Source organism: Vanessa atalanta, chromosome 9 (assembly GCF_905147765.1).
Source record: "Vanessa atalanta chromosome 9, ilVanAtal1.2, whole genome shotgun sequence".
Lineage (NCBI taxonomy): Eukaryota > Metazoa > Arthropoda > Insecta > Lepidoptera > Nymphalidae > Vanessa > Vanessa atalanta.
The window spans coordinates 1,574,209-1,594,546 of NC_061879.1; positions in this window are offsets into that span (position 1 = coordinate 1,574,209).

The window sequence follows — 20,338 nt, forward strand, 5'->3', positions numbered from 1 at the left end:
AATGCGGGTTGGCGGAATACACATGTGGCAGAATTTCGTTGAAATTAGACACAAGCAGGTTTCCTCATGATGTTTTCCTTCACCGCCGAGCACGAGATGAATTATAAACACAAATTAAGCACATGAAAATTCAGTGGTGCCTGCCTGGGTTTGAACCCGAAATCATCGGTTAAGATGCACGCGTTCTAACCACTGGGCCATCTCGGCTCAAAAACAATATAATATCGGCGTATAAATATACATAGGTAATTATTTATTCAAACATTGAATGATTCGTGTAATGAAAAATACAAAGTTTTCTTCAATATAGAATAAGAAAAACATCTAAAAGGCGGAGTGATATAATTTTGTTCGTGTAAAAGACGACGGGACGCTTTCTCTGCGAAAACTTGTCTTCATAGCAGTGTGACAGTTATTCTAAAAAGAAACTGAAGATTCTTTTATTGAATTTTATAAATGTGAAAGAATTTCGTTGAAATGCTAAGTGCAAAGTGGCTTTAGTGTTTCTTGCTTAAATAGGATTTTTTTTTCTTACAAATTAAAAGATAACATTGTAAATGTCCAAAACTAATTTGAAATGCAAGTTAATATAAAATACGAAATATCTTTTATTCTTTACTAGATTCCGTACGCGGCTGTGCTCGTCATCATCATCATGATCAGCCTGTATTATTCCACTGATGGACGTAGGCCTCCCCCAAGACGCGCCACTGAGCCCGATCTTCGGCCCTTCTCATCCATGTTCTACCGGCCACCTTTCGTACATTATCGGTCCACCAATAAATGAATTCAAAGTTAATTTTAATTAAGTATTATTAAATATGATGAGAGCCGAGATGGCCCAGTGGTTAGAACGCATCTTAACCGATGATTTCGGGTTCAAACCCAGGCAGGCACCGCTGAAATTTCATATGCTTAATTTGTGTTTATAATTCATCTCGTGCTCGGCGGTGAAGGAAAACATCGTGAGGAAACCTGCATGTGTCTAATTTCAACGAAATTCTGCCACATGTGTATTCCACCAACCCGCATTGGAGCAGCGTGGTGGAATATGCTCCAAACCTTCTCCTCAAAGGGAGAGGAGGCCTTTATCCCAGAAGTGGGACATTTACGGGCTGCTAATAAAAAAAAAATAAAAAAAAACATATGATGTAAACGTAAACAATTAGAAAGATGATAACACAGCTTGAAATATACCTAAGTAATAATTATGTTGGTTAACGGATAAATGGGTCACGCCAATGGCCATAGACATTGGTAATGTAAGAAATATTAACCATTCCTTACATCTTGAATGTTCCACCAACCTTTGGAACTACTAGTGAAATATATTTTATAATGAGTAATAACTACTACGTATCTTATCAGGTCTTCCCAGTGGAATCCACATTCCAAACAGATAGTCATATTATTTAAGGGTATTTTCTAAAATTATGTTTAAAAAGAGCCTATAAAGTATACTAAGAATTTTCCTTCAGCTGAGCGGCAGGATATCAAAATAGCTGGCCTGTAAATAATCCTGCCTGATAAAACAAATTACAGACGAGGCAAAAATACAAAATCCAATTAAATATAAGTAAGCTGTTAACACAAAATACATAACAAAGTCATTAAGGACACGGTGTAGAACATCAAGACAAATTCTATGATACACCAACGAAACAGCAATAAAACCAATTGTTATGTCACGAACATTTGACAAATACACCGCAGAATAGCTTGAGATGCGAGGACGAACACAGAACAGTGAATACTAGAAGAGCTTTAGGAACTGTTATTGGAATATTTAAAAATCAATAAAAAAAATTAATTCGTTTCTCGAATTTTTGGTCGAATCTATCTATAGATGACTTTTTTGACCTAATTAATTTGATAGTACACGAGCTACAAATTAGTATAACATATAACTAAATTTTCTGTTAGCTTCATTTGACAAACATTATAACATCCGATAAATAGTTCAAATCGCAAAATTTATAAAGAACTTGACATTTAAAACATTTCAAGATTTTACTCCGAGAAGTAACGATATACACGTATAAGCGAGACAACGTATAAAATGTCACCCGCTCAGCTAGACCACAGCACCGCATCGCAACAATTTATAGCACGATAGCAGACTGCGGTCTGTAACGCACGCATCCTGAACAGGGCTTTACATTGACCTGACATTGTAGACAAAATGTCGTCAAATTTCAATAATATATTTTAAAAAACTATATTATCTAACACTAGTGCCCAAGATTACGTAATTGAAATTTTGATAATTACTAAAATTCTTCATAGATATCCTGTGAATTATAATCCAAGCTACCATCGCTTCATCTTACAAAACTAGCTTTTTAATGTTATATGTATGAAAACCTCCAATATAAATAGTAAATAAGCTGCAGTTTTTGTAATTTTATCAAATGTTGATGTAAGTATTTAGTGTCAGTCGACTCTACACATGCGCTGTTCTACGGCACACGCACGACCTGTTGCGACTGAGCTGCACTGGATCCCTTCCAGTGCTTAAGTGAATTATACTCAAATAAAGCCATTTTAGTTATCGTTTACATTTTTCAATTCGCTGCCTCCCTCTGCCAAGCGATTATGTTTGCCATATAATGTACGAGAATTTACATTGTGTTTTGTTTGCGAATTTTAAGAATGTGGATTCCGTAACAGATATTCTTGGTTAAAACATTTTGTACGGCTTCATTCAATATTTATACTAAATTATATTTACGTAATGGAAGGAACAGTTCATTTATACAACTATTTTTGATTGCCATCATGTTTAAACTAATTTTAAGAAGTTCGAACATAATGTCAGAAATCGTCGTATCATATAGCTACGCTATAATCCTTCTTGCTGAATATTATAAAATACTTTAGCGCGTTATTGGTTTAAAAGGGATTATATGTTAGTACGAATTTTTTCCTTAAAAAATCGCGACAATACAGACGCTAGAAATTAACGTGAAAACGTTTCGAAACGTGTTTGCAAAACGTTCACTCTTTGTAGAGATGACAAGGATCGGTGAGTGAAGTACAAAAAGTATTATTTGAGATTTGAATATTACTTTAACCACCGGATACTGATTTTTTTTTAAAAATCAAAATCTATGAAACTTTAGTTCAAGTAGGCTCCTAATTCCGTATTACCATAAATTATATATGAACGATTTAGAAAGTAGATTCGACGAAGAAAACCCCGCAAGAAACTCAATAGTTACTATTTAACAACTTAACACATTTAACTCGAAACAATTAATTACAATAATAAAACATCTTAAGTACAAAATAGTTCTTATGTCATATATTTAAGGTTTACGAAAAAGTATGAGCGTGTTGAAATTGTATTTCCATTGAAATATTCCAGCTATTTATTGGATCATTAAACCCTTTCTTTCATAAATGCGGCTCAAAATGTCAACTCCATGATTAAATATACAAAAGGTTAAAATATTTTAATAGAATATGATGTTATTTAAGACAATATAAGGTGAAAAGATAAACGGGTGCTTGGATATTTTTAAATTATAGGTTGACAGGCAGACTGGCTACTTTAGCCTGTGCGTGTGTGTGTGAGTGTGTGTGTGTGTGTGTGTGTATGTGTGTGTGTCACAATAACCCTGTAAGAAATATTTACACATACCTCACAATGTGCTGCGTTGGAAACTAATATGTTATGTCCCTTGTGCCTTTGGCCCTTCTAGCCGGGACACAGCAATACTGTGTATTTCTATTAAATTGAGTAATAGTGGAGGGTACCAGACGGGCTTGCACAAAGCCCTACCACCAAGTAAAAGATTTAAGCAAGTTCATTAGGTAACTAAACTTTCTAGTTAAGAATTAGAGTTACGTGCTACCGGTTGGTAAGTGACCTTCATCTACAGATGGTTCTGCGTATATAATTCGAATTCCACACGATCGACGCAATGTAACGAGCGATTCAGGTCAATTGAAGACATATAGTATATAAAAAAAACTACTTATGGAACCATTATTACTCTTTGTACTTAAATATATTAAGATAAATAAATACTATTTAATTTTTGTTTTAGAATGTAAGCAAGAAAATCTTTCTATCTCATTCACACCTCCCATTAAATATAGTTAAAGAACGGTACCAGTGACGTTTTACTGTTTCTAATTTCACCTTCACGACACGGCGTTACAGTCAAGGCACGTACTATGAATTCTTCGTAGCTCACAAACTACTTCCATTACATATCGTAAAACGTTATTTTTAGTCTTTATTACATTCTGTGTAACATGGCCCTTAACACAGTTTTAGTTATGAAATCGTATGTACCTACTTTAATTCATTTTATCTAAAATTCCTTTACGATTCGTATTCGAAGATCTCATTCAATTATAATATGATTTACTTAAATATTATTCTCCTTATCAAACAATAATAAAAAGACAATGGTATTACTGACTATAACTACTGAGTTTCTGGCCGGTTCCGAACCGGTGGTAACTTTACTTAATATAATTTATTTAGTAAAATTCAAAAGTGCTTGTAAAAGCCTACTTGAATAAAGTTTATTTTGTTTATGATTTTTTTTATTATAAAAAATATTAATAGAGACGAGTGAAAGAGATAGATATATATTTCTTCTCTTAACGTATTATTATGACGTTCAATTTTCAATATCGTCATCAAAATTTGCTTTGATAATTAAAAAAATAAAATTTACTGTAAATTATAACAAAAACCACTGTAATTCATGACATGGTTCTAAATTTTGTTATATCTTCAACAATTGGTTAGTAGTTAATAGTTTTCTATTTATTATAATAAATAATATTTCTTATAATGGTAACACTTTACTTATAGTACGACGTACGACGAAACTTTTATCTAAGATTGTCTGTAAAATATTCCTTAAAGCATGATACCGCTTTTGCTCTGTCTGTCTATCTGGTTTTATATGCAATTTATAAATATAACGAGACATATTTAATTAGTAATAATAAACCGCTTACAATTGTACATAATACTAGCTAACCATCCCAGCTTCGCGCGTCTGGACATTATGGATAAAGAAAACGATATGATATTAAAATAATTTATACCCACAGCACTCACGAATAATGTTACTTACCAGCGAAATATTTTTTAAGATTCGATTACTAGTTCCGGAGATTACCATCTACCTACATGTTCGTACAGATATATTGAAAGCATATTTAAAATCGAATCATGAAATATACATGTATCGAAAACAAATATTTATTAAAACGAACACGTAGGAAGACGTAGGCTTGTTTTTGTTGTGATTTTTCTATGATCACGTACAAAAACAGACGTATGCTTGAAATCCCCAAGAGATAGCTCGCGGGAAAACCATTTCGTATCTCTGTATGAAATATACATGTCTCCTATTCTTATTTATTTAACCATACAACTTATAAAACTATTCGACAGTCAATAGTATTCAAAGAAGTTTAGTAAAAGAAACGGTCAGTATATGTCCATTTGCTGAGCAACCAGTGCTGACACTGGTCACTGGCCTTCTCTCAGATTGGTGAGGTTGGCAGTTTGTTTCAATACTCTATTAAAATGCGTTGATGTTATTCACCCGCGCTGAATAAATGTGTCAGCCTGTTAATGTCTCATGTCATGTCTGCTGGCTAAGGTCTCCCTTTGAGAAAAAGGCTTTGTAGCTAATTCTACCATGCTGCTTTCATCGTGGTGGACACATATGGCAGAAATAAGTCTAAATTAGAAACATGCTGGTTTCTAATTTAGAAACACAAATGGAAATTCAGCGATGCTTGCTTGGGTTTGAACCCGTAATAATCGGTTAAGTGCAAGTTCTAACCACCGCCGAATAAATCTTATTCGTTAATAGTTATAAATAACAAATTTATTGCCGAGTTTGAACCCGAAAACTTCAGTTTAGATTTACGTCTTATAACAACTAGGCATGGTCGTGACTTCATTTTATACAAAAGATTTCAATTATTATCTCAATCCTTTCGGTAGATTAAAAATAAGGATTTATCCGGGTCAACACACTAAGCCAATGTTGATATAAAATTGTCTTAATTCATATCGCTGTATGATTGTTTATGTGTACGAATAACGTGCAGTGCAGTATTTTGATATTTTCAAACCTTTGATACAAAAAGTATGACGTCACTCAACTGATATTTATACAGAGTGAAAAAGTCATAATAATATAATACTAAGCAATACAACCACACTACCTAACAAAGATGAAACCCGGGCCAATGAAGAAGTCATCAAAGTCAATGCAAACTTTTCGACATCAACATACAATTCAAAAATTCAATAAATACATTTCCAATAAATAATACATAATACAATACATACATACAATATTATTAGGATTAATAAATCTATTTCATTGAATTTACAGAAATAACGTGGAATTCTCCATGTTTTTTTTTTATTAACATATTATCTGATTTTAACAAAGAAAAGGCGTGAAGGCGTTCATTTACTTTCCAATGTGTGTTAATACCTGTAAAGCTGCTTACTTTATTACAACCTTTTGCACACAATCGCTTCTTAACACGAATGTGTGGCGCCGACATAAGGGTTGACATCATTTAAAACATTTTCTTTTATTTATTCTTAGTATTTGAAAACCGATTGGTTATTAATTAATCCAAATTTAATTGCAATATCTTATGCCATTTAGACAAAATCTACTCTAATAATTAATAGATGTGTGCCGAGGGTGATTAGTATTTTTAAGACCAGGCAGTTAGCCTATCAAAAGCCTTTCTTTGGAAATGTTTTTACTAAATCGTTGATATTTACTTGACTGCTCTTATGACACCAACGGCTTGAGCTGACTATAATTCTACTCTCACACACACAAATGTTAGACATAGATATAATATTTGTATAATCTCATGTAATAAATATATAATAACTGAGCATATATTCGATTTCAACTATACATTATTGTTTGTTTTTTTTTATGAGTGTTTATCTGTAAATTATCGGTCTATGTTATTATTCCTCCCATTTTTGGGTGTATTGGAAGGAATCTCTTCAAGGGATAAGCTTGCCATTAGTACTACTAAGTTTTCTTTTACGTGTCTTTTATGTTTCGGTTATTCTCATCATTTCGTGCTAAGTTCTCTTTACGTTATTTGTCAATATCATTTTATTTTTCTGATACGTATAATAAAGTGTTAAATAAAATAAGATCCCCCCTTGGGTGTGGTGGGGCACTAAGTTGTAACACAATTGCTTTCCTTACATGTAAAGTACAACAGACGATTAAATAAATCAACTATTTTCAATAGTTAAAAAACAAGAAATATTTTTTTAATTAAAAAAAATGTTTGAATTAAAGCAATAACTAAAACTTTCATAGAAAGAGACAGAGAGACAGGAAAGAGAGAATAGTCGTTTCGAGATGACGTTTTCTGTCAGTTACTCTAAGCCATTTAAAAGAAATTAGTTTCATAAATAAATAGACAAATAAAAAAAAATAATATCACGAACGTATTCAGTTATGAGAAACAATTTAACTAATATAAACATTACGTATTTGCAATAAAAAACTATGGTAACTGATACCAGAAATGAGATCTATAAGACGGTGTTTACAGAATTTAAAAAGAACAGACTAAATGAAGCAAAATTATACTTAAAAATGCTGTATAATAAATAAATTTTATCTATATAAATAAAACATAGACGTATTAATATAAAACATTTAGCTACATCGTATATGAAGATGCATTAATCGTATATATAATAGAATGAAAAAAACCCGTTACGATTTGAACACCCTATACGCTAACGTCATTATTTATGAAAGCCGTTATGGGCTAAAAATTTCTTACGCTTGAATTATTTAATCTGCTTTTCCATTAGGGTTTTACGAAATGACACAATTTATATTCAGTGCGTAGGCCGGGTTCGCGAATATGACTTTATGGAAAAGATTAGAGGAGATCAAAAATTAAAATACTTCCAGCATTGTATCGTGCATGTTTCCACCTAGCAATACTCTGTTATTGAATATATATAGCGTGTTAAAAGAAAATGATATTATATAAATAGATAAATAATTTTATTTTTTGCCAGTTTATCTATGTAGAACTCACTTTAGCGCCAAACAGCATTTGTTAGTATTTTTGTGTTCCAGTTTAAGGGATGAGTAAGCGGGTGTAACTACAGGCACAAGTTTAATAACATCATAGCCCCCAAGGTTGGTGGCGCATTGGAGATGGCTATATTTATAAGACCTCTTATAATAGAGGGTATTAGAGATTGCTTAAAGAATTAAAACATACAAATAAACAAACTCTTCAGGTTTATAATATAGATAATTCGAAGCGGAAAGTTAATGAAAATGTATGTAATGTGTTTTAGTTTTATAAAACTATTTATCATATTTTCAAATGTATGTTTTTGACAAGTTCTAGAGTTCTATAACGTAAAAACTTTACGGCGACAGCAGAGAATATTAAAACGACAAAAAACCAACTGTACAAAACATAGCAACTTTGTTATTGGAATAAAATGTTATTTTAAACTGTTGAAATTATAGGGATTTGATTTATCAAATTATCGTTACATTCGTTGATATAAATATTAAAATTACCAGTCGAGATGACCAAGTGAAAAAAAAAGTTTTTAATCGACGTCTGAAGATTCGAATCACAGCAAGTATTACGGAGTTTAAATGAGTATTTCTAGTTTTAATTCATATTATGCTCAACGATAAAGGATATAATATTCTTCTGTCGGCCGCGGTGCCCAACTCAAGGGAGAATAGCTAACTGCACGGGACATACTTAGTTCACAAGTGTGTGCCCACAGGGGCATTCTCGTTATCCAATGGGACATCAAATACGGAACGTCTGGAGATAATTTAGCCGCAGGACCAACGACTTTTCGTGCTTTTGAGACTTAGAAGTATACAGACTTCAAAATTCCAGACTCCGGGTTGTTACTGAGAACATTTCGACAAAAAAAAACCCAAAACTTTTTTAAGCCTCACCTTGGGTTTGAACCCAGAGCCTCGGGACCGGAGTTACTAGACCAATGGGGCAGTCTGATGAAAGAAAACATATCGAAGAAAAATCAGCGTAACAGATAATATTTTGTCGTGAGTTTTATAAAATAAACTGCTGGCTCTATGACGATACTCATTATGGACGAATCGCTTTATGACATAAATGAAATTACTTTCGTTGTTACTGAATACAGCGCAGCGCCTGAATATAAAGTAGTGGGAAATTTTACGTTCCCATTAAATTGTGTAAGGTGAAATTACTTTATGCTGGGGCCCTCAGTACCCTTATCGCGAGATTCAGTTAATTTTTTCAAGGGTTAAAACGCTGGCCGCATTTAAATTGCTTTAAAACGTGTATTATGCGATTTGGGAACAAATTTCAACAGTCATATTGCTCGCTTTTTCATATAACAATTTAATTCTGTAATTATTGTTACCTTTATGTTTTCAAATGGTAAAATTTTGTTTGTATTATAATAAAAGGGACCCAAAGTGTGTATTTGGGACGGAAAAAGGACTTAATGTCTGAATATATTCTATGGCTGGTAACATTTTAACAGATCAGAAAGAAATATGCTTATTAATTTATTGTCAATACAAATTGAATAGTTGTTTGTTACTGTGGACTTATAACGCAATTTAAACCAAAAAATGTTGACAGTCTTTACTGGTGCGAGATACATTGACTACGTTTGCAAATTTGATTTATAATATTTATAGTGTTCAAATGCTAAAAAGGTTAACGCAGTGCTATTGGCCTAACAGATTGAAAAATAAAATAATATTTCAAGAAATATGTACAATATTGCTATACTTGAGTGTAATATTAAAATGGAATATACTCGTTTACCAAAGTAAGTAAGCAGCTGAAAATTCAGTGAAGCTTGAGCGGGTTTGAACCTGCAATCCGGTTAAGATGCATGCGGTCTAGCCACTGGCCCAGTGTCTCAGCTATTCAGTTATTGTTACTTATATATAATATATAAGTGCATGTTACCTCCATTGAATGAATCATAAATTAATTTTAATTTACTATAAACACGTAACAAAATTAATCATTATACAAAAATATAACGAACTCGTACATCAATTTCAAACTAGAAATATAAATGAATTAGTCACAGAAGTTAATATATTTTTTAATTTAATAAAGAATAATTATCCATTATTTTATAAATTTCTAAATTCATAATGTATATGTATATATACCTATACGTATGACAAAAATACAGACTAAACGATTGTCGTCTTATAGGAGTTAGTTTTAAGGTAATTTATTAAGATTATTTTTTTCCGATTTATTAAAAAGAGCAAATAACTGTCTTATCAAATAATATTTCTTCTTTGTAAAATCAACATCGTAAATCTGAGGTAGTTCTTGCTTATTGAAAGTATTAGTAAAAGTCTAAATAATTCTAGAAAAATGATTGGATATAAAAAAATTGTAAGTGTAGTTTCTATAAAATATCGCACATACAAACACATATATTGAACAGACTTTCTTTCTGGTTTTAATTAAAACAAACCCGTAAATAAATCTGAAATAAAACAAACGTAAACTTTTCATGATTTTTCTGAGTAATTATACAAAAAAGACATACAAATACCTTTGAAATTTCACTCCAAACTATTCGAAGCTTCACTTACATCAGCAATATTTTTTATTAAATAATATTTCAATTAATTAAAAAGATATGCTTGCATTGTACAAATTTACATTGCACCGTAATAAAAAAATATAAAAACGTCAGATCGAATGTACATGTACAATAAAATAATCCGAGCTTCATGCCCGATATCCAATCATGAAATTTGTTTACTTAAAATAACAAATCATTCGGCTAACCGATAAATCCGACTGCGGAGGAAAAAAAAAATCTCTGCAACAATTTAATGGCAGGTGCGTTAAAAATATTCATTTGACAGGAACGCTTTTATTTCATTATTGACATGAACAATGAATATCATTGAAAGTATACATTTTTATATTGAGATTAATAAAAAATCACATGTTACATGTGTTATTTTTATGTTTATATCAGTATAAGATTTCGTATGGGCATATATTTTTATATAGTATTTTAATATACCTTTATAACATTGATTACATTTTTCCTAAGGTAGTAGGACTTTGCGTAAGTCCACCTGGGCAGTTATCAAATATTCTACCGCCATCAGCAGTACTTAGTATTCTTATGTAAAGGTGAGTGAGACAGTTTTCCAGAACTAACAACATCTTGGTGTGATTATTATAGAGTTATTATAGAGTTTAAATTTTATTCTTAATCTTTTGACTAACCACCTCCTCTGATATTTAGGCAATGGTTCATAGCTAACCGCTCTAGTGCGATTAAAATTTACTAATAATTATATCGTAATCTCAGTCATAACCCAAGAATGTTCAAGTTAAAAAAGCAGAGATAAATTTGATAAAATCAAGTATATGTTAAACTCTATTTATATATACAAATTGGATACCCTGTATAATTATATAGCTTGATTAAATAAATACAAACATGTCAACGAGGAATAATTATTGAATGTTTAAGCCATCGTAGTCCAGTCACGTACGAGCGAATGCAATTTGCTAAAATTTTATTTTGCCGATAAGCCCTATCTGATTTTCGCATAACGGAGCCATTAAAAACTGATAAGTTTTTAATACAAAGCTTAAATGCTTGAAAGGAACTCTATACAACAGTAATTATTACTATTAATAAAGGCTAGAAATTACTCGTATAATTAAAGAAAAATCAATTCATATAATCATTATTTCTGATCAAATCAAGCGTTGGTTGACCCAGAAATGAAGAAAGAGATTTTCAGTGACTAACCATGTAAATTTATTAATTAAATATAAATAGTTTATTTCAGAACAAAATGAGACAAGTTTTAGACAAGTCTATTTTAAAAAGGCAGTCAGTGCACCTTTGTTCACCTTTGTTCAGTTCATCAAAACTGTTCGGATATTTTGTTTTTTTTTTTTTTATTTGCGGTTTGTTAAACCGGAAGTGATTTTTAAGATGCTCTGTATGTATATAATTTATTTATGCAGTATATCCATAATTGCATACAAAGCTTAGAATATGTAACGCCTAAATTTAATAATAATAAAATCCCTGTCAAAAACAATATTGTGTTTGAATTCACCGTCCTTCCTATCAAGCTTTTTAATTAAATTTTCCTTTCATATGGCTTTAGGTTAAAAATACGATTCCGCTAGTGAGGAATTTATTCGCTCTCACGCTCCTTTCGTTGGCTATTTTCCATAAACCTTTTTAACTGAACATAACTAACAGTAGCTGCCCGTCAATATTCCACTACTGGACAAAGGCTTCTCTGGTTAAAGAGAATATTTACACCTTGCTTTCCTCTGTTGGATAGTATTGTGTTGTTTCCTTTTATTATTACAAATAAAATAAGAACATATAGAAGTTTGCTACTCTATCACTTAAAGCTGAATACATTTTAATTAAACTTTACAATAATATAGCTTATACAACAGAAGCCTTAGGCTATAATTTATAAAGATATTTGGTGTTAAGCAAACTTGAATTTCCAAGTAGGACGTAGAATATACGAGAACTAGAACGTCATATAAGACGGTTACCTGAATATAATGACAAACAACTTTATTTGCTGTTTTAGGCTTTGCACTATAATTTATTCGATTTTAAAAACTTTTATATTATTGCTTATTGTTATAAAAACAAATCAAGCTATTGTCTAAGCCAGAGTATATAATGTGTAATTACTGTCAAACAATCGTAAGAATCAATAAGATCCCGGACTCTGAGTGTGAGAACAGTAAACTGCGCATCACGGGTCACCCAACTCGCATCCGATATCTTCTCCTCAAAGGGAGAGAAGGCCTTAGTCCAGCAGTGAGAAATTTATATATAATGTAATGTAATTGTAAGAACGACATTTTATGTATGGGATTAATAATGTCAATGATTAATAAAATAATAAAAATGACAACAAATAAACTTACCCCAGGCAACGTCCTTTTTTCATGGAGTGCGGTTTGTGCATTTGATGCACTTTCTGGATTAAAATATGTCAGGAATGCACACCCTGTAAACAAAACGGAAATATTTAAATATTTTATAGAACGAAACAAAGTATTATATTTATCTAAAATGTATTAAATATTTATTGAACTACATTAGTCAATGGTTTTTTTAATGAACCATCTTTAACGCATTTTTCACATTTTCTATTTGGAATTACGAAATCATTGTAAAGGTCCTTTACCAAATTTTTTATACGACATTATTGTTGGCTTCTTTTATCAAGACAAAAAAAAAGAAGAAAACTATATATTAGAAAATATAGTGCAAAAACGAAGTTAAATTCTATAAGCAGTAAGACTTCAGTGCAAAGTTTTTATATATTGCGTTTTTTTGATGCAACAACAAAAATAATATGCCAAGTGGGTTAAAGTATTCTCATAAATATTTATAAAATTCAAGACGAATTTTCAATTAACTTGGTTACCACATATCGACAAACTAACCAACAAATCAACTTGGTCTAAAAAAAACGAAGCATTGAAGCCATGCTTAAAAAAAACCGCAGAGGAATCGAAGCGAACGGAAATTCATAGGCGCAGGAAATGAACACGTTGCAATACAAGATGGTCGCGATTTACCGTTGGACGTTTGAATGCGAAATTTAGTCGGAAAAATTTTGAAATGCATTTGATTCTCGTGGGAATACGGTCTTTTTTCGGACGCCAGTTTTATTTTATATATTGTAAGGCTTTTGTTATTTTGACATTTTAGAGGTTTACAAACTTTTGTAATCGCGCAATATAGTAACATACGTGAACAGCTGAACGAATAGATGTGATGGCATAGACGCATTTTAGAGGGCTGTTATTGGAAAAAAGACCGGAACAATATAAATAAAAATATAAATCAACGTAAAATATAATATATATGTATTTTATTATTAAAATAAGAATACGAAATATTCCAATAATTAAGAAAAAAAAAAACAAAATGAAAAAAATATAGGTGAACCAAAATATAGTAATATTATTAAGAAAAAAAAAATGCTATATTTGTTTGTAATTTATTTCCATAATAGCTATTGATATCAACATATTTTACAAAATGATAAAATTTTACTGAACGAAACTTGAGTTTGAACCCAAGAGCAAGACCTGTATTTTTTATAATCGGGCCACTACACCAACACAGCTTACAAAATCTCATTCAAATATATACACCAAGCTTAAAAGTCTACGTATACTTTCTAACCACAACTATGCTTCCGTGCATTATTACGAGACACAAAGTAAAAATCACGTCTTCTTTAGCTCCATTATCTAAGCAATTGATGGCCACACAGGCCCATATCAAGCCCTCTCATCACATATTTTAAGGCTAAACAGTAATACTTCGTTTAGTTGAGTTCCCGTTGCAAGGATACGCAAACCAGTGCATCAACAGATACAAGAGCCAAAACATCTTATTTCCTAAGCTGCTAACTCATTATTGATATGAAGAATTAATAATATATCGTAAAGCGCCGATGCGCCCGCCCGATAGATTCAAATCATTTGTAAAAAGTACATTAATAATTTTTTTTATATATTAGTCAATACAAGATTATACAGATGATAAAAAAGCGTGGAGCTAATACTTGTTGACAGAAAGATATATTATGCCCTTTGTCTTTTAAATGTTTAAAAAGAGAAAAGTACTGAGTTTCTTGCCGGTTCTTCCGGGTAGAATCTACATTCCAAACCGTTAGTAGCTAGTAAAATGACGATTCAAAAGTGCTTGTAAAAGCCTACTTGAGTAAAGCAAATTTTGATTTAAATAAATAATAAAAAAAAATATTGGACAATATCACATATAATTCTGATCCCAATGTAAGTAGCTAAAGCACTTGTGTTATGGAAAATCAGAAGCAACGACACCCAGACCCAAGACAACATAGAAAACTAATGAACTTAAACCGGCGTACACACTACTCGACCACGGAGGTCGACAAATATTTTGATTTTGATAATTTAGCTCTCAGCAAAACAAACAAAAATCATTCTATTACATTTATTATATTTATAGGAATATATAGATAGTACGCGCAATGGCTATGTAGGTACTCGAGTTAATTGGTTCGTCTGTGTGAATGTGGATTACGCCGGCTGGCTTTGAAACGGACGGTCGCGAGCTTTATTTTAAACTAGGATTTGCCAGTGGATTCACTCGTATTATCTTTGGGATCATCTCGATATGTTTTTTTTTAGGTTTCTATTTTAATTCAATCTTCCTTTATATTTTTTATTTATAACGATATTACATAAAATACATAACATAAGCAGCCCGTAAATGTCCCACTGCTGGGATAAAGGCCTCCTCTCCCTTTGAGGAGAAGGTTTGGAGCATATTCCACCACGCTGCTCCAATGCGAGTTGGCGGAATACACATGTGGCTGAATTTCGTTGAAATTAGACACATGCAGGTTTCCTCACGATGTTTTCCTTCACCGCCGAGCACGAGATGAATTATAAACACAAATTAAGCACATGAAATTTCAGTGGTGCCTGCCTGGGTTTGAACCCGAAATCATCGGTTAAGATGCACGCGTTCTAACCACTGGGCCATCTCGGCTCCTTATGATACGATATTATGATTGAAAATTTAAAAATTATTTATATTCGATTTGGTAACTTTTAAAGTTCTTTGTTTTTATTTTCTCCGGTAGTATTTGCAGCAACATATGAATTAATTTTTTTTTTTCAAATATCTATCTACATAAAAATATTTTTATTTTGATTTAAAACGTTTCAGACGATTTAAGAAAATAATTTTTTCTTCATAACATTCATCAATTTTGAACACGAAATAAATTATTGATGCAAAGTGTATTAAGTAAAGATAAATTAAGTAATAATAATAATAATCTTTAATTCGGACGTACACTGCTAACAAACCTAAAAAATAAAAAAAAAATAAAAAATAAAACTAAAATAGGAAACAAAACATGTAACCTATAATCAAAATAAAAGTTTTAAATTTCAACTACATGGCGCAGTGACGTCACAAATAGGATAGCCACTCAGCTTATGTCGGCAACCTAAAAGCCTATAACGTCAGGTCCTCGAGTTTCAACGCTGATTTTCAGTCGACGTCATAAGTAATAGCTGGTAAATATTTCTTCTCCAGTGACGGAGTTTTAGCCATGGAATATTCCACTATGGGATGTTGGATGTACATATCTTGTTTTACATTACGGTTTTACGATGCCAAAACATAAAAATTTTTGAGCATCCATATTTCAACCCATAAAATATCTAAGTAATTTATCCAATGAGCATAAATGTAATATTATTTGATTATCAAATCAATCATAATATAATAATACATGGATTATAATTATACTATTTTTTTAAATATATCCTAACAAAATTGTATTACAAAAATGGGCATTTTTGCTATTAATTATATATATATGTACAGTTATGTTTATCGAATTTAAATAGGGTGTTTATTTTATAATTAAAATCATACTAAGATCAATGTAAATAGTAATTTTATAATAACTTGTTTAAGCAAAATACTGTTATCGTTTCTCGGCTAAATAACAACACAACCCACAGTATTATTCGTAAATTAAACAAAACAATAAACATCTTCAAACCCGTATATTCGATTTTAAACCGCGACCACAAACCCCCGGAAAATACCACGTAACTCATGACTTATCAAAACAAACTCCAATCGGAAACCAATAAACAGTATCTATCTAATCTACGACACGACCGTAATCCGACAATCGGCTTCAAATACCTACACTAATTGTAACAGCGAAATAAGTACTATAGCACGCGAAATAATGTTACAATGGCGGTAATTTACGCCGGTCGGTCGTATTTGCATCGACGCTCGCCCGACCACCGGCCACCGACCACTAATTAGCCAGGAGGTTTTATTTCAAAGCCGTTATCTAAGCCCTTGTAATCTGCTACCACCACGCCTATGCGCTGCCGGAAATAAAGTATTCGCATAGCTTCTGTGTTGATCACGTAAACTTATGTAATAAATGACACTAATAGTTCTTAAGTATTGAAATAAAACGTTGTGTGATTTTTTTTTTTATTAAATGTCGTGAAAATTAATTTGTGTTTAATTGAAATTGACTCTACAATATAGTAGAGGCAGGAATGGCATTCCTACAGGAATGTAGGCGCAGTTTAAACTATTATTAATCGATATTGTTTATTGTCAGGTGCGGTTGAAAGTTGCGTAAGTAATAATGATAGTAAATTCTGTTTTGTCTGACGTTTTAAAGTACTGTTGAGTCACGACCCTGAGAGATGCAAAATAGATGATATCGTCGTTAAAGTTACATTTTTAATAATGTATAGGTTGTAATATTTATTTTCATAATAAACAATTTTTTTTTAAATTATTAGTTAATCTAACTTGTTTATCTTTATTCACTAATATTACCTGCATATAATTTAAAACATTCATAAATTAATACAGCTTTACACGAGTCCACACTCACACAAACATACATCACGACGGGCGCCATCTTGGAATACAATAATAAGCAAGTCTTCATTGTATAATGAACTCACAACATTTAATTAGGAAAAATTCACGAAAAGTACCGCGCGTGAAGGAAAGTTTCCTGTCTCGTACGCTTAAAAGAAGCAGACTCGCTAAAGCCGAGAGAGAAAGTCTCTATCAATCTTAAATATAAACAACCTAATTTATACCTAACGTCTTTAAATATAAGATTGATTTTAAAATGTATCTAAGTGAGATATATCTTTACAAACTGAAAAGTTAGCTTCGGATTACATACTCGGGGCTGGCAGAAATTAGTTATGGATGACTGTCAGGGAGGGGTTTAACAGTGTTTTCGATGTGGATTCGTCGAAATTTTAAATTGCTCTGATAATTTTGTTTTATAACATAGATGGCTTTTCTTATTCAATAAAAATATTGTTAATATATTATACATCAATTAGAGAAAAAAAAAACTACCAATAAGTAAGTGTAACTGTGACGACGTTTCGTATATTTTTTTTAAACAGTTCGTTGACCTTCTGTGGCAATATTTTGTAAACTGAGACGCAATTAAGAAGCTTGTGCTTGGCAGTAGAAATACTTGTATTATAGTATTCCGGTTTAAATGACGAGTGAAGAATATAACGTATTAGTTCCTATGGTCAGTGGCATACATGGTGTAAAGAATAGTTAAAATTTCTAACTGAGCGAATGTCTATGATCAGTACCATATAATTGCACCCCAAACAATATCTTTAAAAATCATACTGACACACAACCTATAAGTCTTTATATGTACATACATACTTCATGTAAGAAATATATCGGCCTTGAGTATACTACTTTTATACTTTCAATATTATATTATTTGTTGCTATTTACTTATTTCATTGCGGTCATGTGATGGCGAGTTCATCATGTCCCGTAATATCTGAGTCACCATGTCCCTTGTGTCCATTACACTGGGTCTCTCATCCTTCAAGCCAAAGCATAGTTATTAAGAAGGAAACTGATATAATCAATGATAAAACACATGCCTTATTCATAATTGTTCGAAGTGTGTATTACGTGTATGTGCAAGATAAGTTATCCGATACAAAGTATCGATGGTATGCGGTAGATTTATTGACAAATGGATAATACCTTGACCTATACAAAGTTCATCTACGATACTTATTTTTCTGACCTTTTTGTTTTCTTATTATTAGTAATTACATTCGTCATAGACTTTTGTGGCTTTGTTATTCTTTCAATTAATCGCAAATTCAATTCGAATACATTACACGTATGCTTTATTATAATTATTTTTCATCTTTGAACTGACGTGGACTCCGTGCCGTGGAAATGCAGTCTGAGAAATATTTCCAATGTGAAAATTTTATTAAACTTTGTCATATTATCAAAAGTCTTGGTTTGGTGATGTTAAATTTATCAATTCGAATTCCAATTCCTTAAAAATATCTTTGTAATTATTAAAAAAATCTCTCATTTCCATCAAAACATTCCACCATCGTATGAAATAATAAGCTCACAAAAATCTGTTTGAAGACATAATATTATCATATATCTCGTATATTTTTCCGTGCTCATTACCGCAGTAACAATATTACGCTGAAGGCACGACATTACACGGCCCTTTGATGAGGCTCCAACAGCCGGCGGGCGTCTTGTTTATACTATACCATTATGTACTTTGAAAGGATGCATTCAGCCTAAGTAGCATTTATTTAACGTTTGAGTGCACAAGAAAGTAGGTATTAAGTTCGAATTTTGGATTCAAATTATATTCGGCATTACTTACTATTTAATAATTTTCAGTGATTTTATTATAGAGATTATATTAATAAATTCGAATGTATCTGTCTGTCTGGTCCTTATTTTTTATAGAGACTATTTTAATGAATTCGAATGTATTCTGGCCCTTATCACAAATAATGAGTTATCAGTAATCGTAATTAAATTTACATATAGCCTTAAACCTGATCGCATTTCGATTATATTCTTAAGTATATTGTAAATATTTATTCTTAAGTAAATTGTAATTTTATTATTCAAAAGTCAAAAGTCAAAGTCAAAGTCAAAAATCTTTATTCAATATAGAAGTGTTTACACTTGCTTGGAGCAGCGTGGTGGAATATGCTCCAAACCTTCTCCTCAAAGGGAGAGGAGGCCTTTATCCCAGCAGTGGGACATTTACGAATTATTAATTTAACATCTTCCGTATAAACATTCCTTTCTTATAAATATAATATATACTATTATCGTACGTACGATACTATTAACTAATTTCTATCGAATGATATGACTGTTGTCCTTTTATAACAAAAAAAAATTGAAATTCAAGGTTGTCGCATCAATAGCCTAAATTGAAAGTGGGTGAAACTGCGAAGCAAAGCTTAACTTCTCATAATATGATATTCTTAATCCTTCTCCGAAGCGCTTTGTATCTTCTGGTATTAGTTGTATACATATTAGCATTAGCATTATCAGCCCGTAAATGTCCCACTTCTGGGATACAGGCCTCCTCTCCCTTTGAGGAGAAGGTTTGGAGCATATTCTACCACGCTGCTCCAATGCGGGTTGGCGGAATACACATGTGGCAGAATTTCGTTGAAATTAGATACATGCAGGTTTCCTCACGATGTTTTCCTTCACCGCCGAGCACGAGATGAATTATAAACACAAATTTAGCACATGAAATTTCAGTGGTGCCTGCCTGGGTTTGAACCCGAAATCATCGGTTAAGATGCACGCGTTCTAACCACTCGACTACATATTAGTTTAATAGTTTTTCTT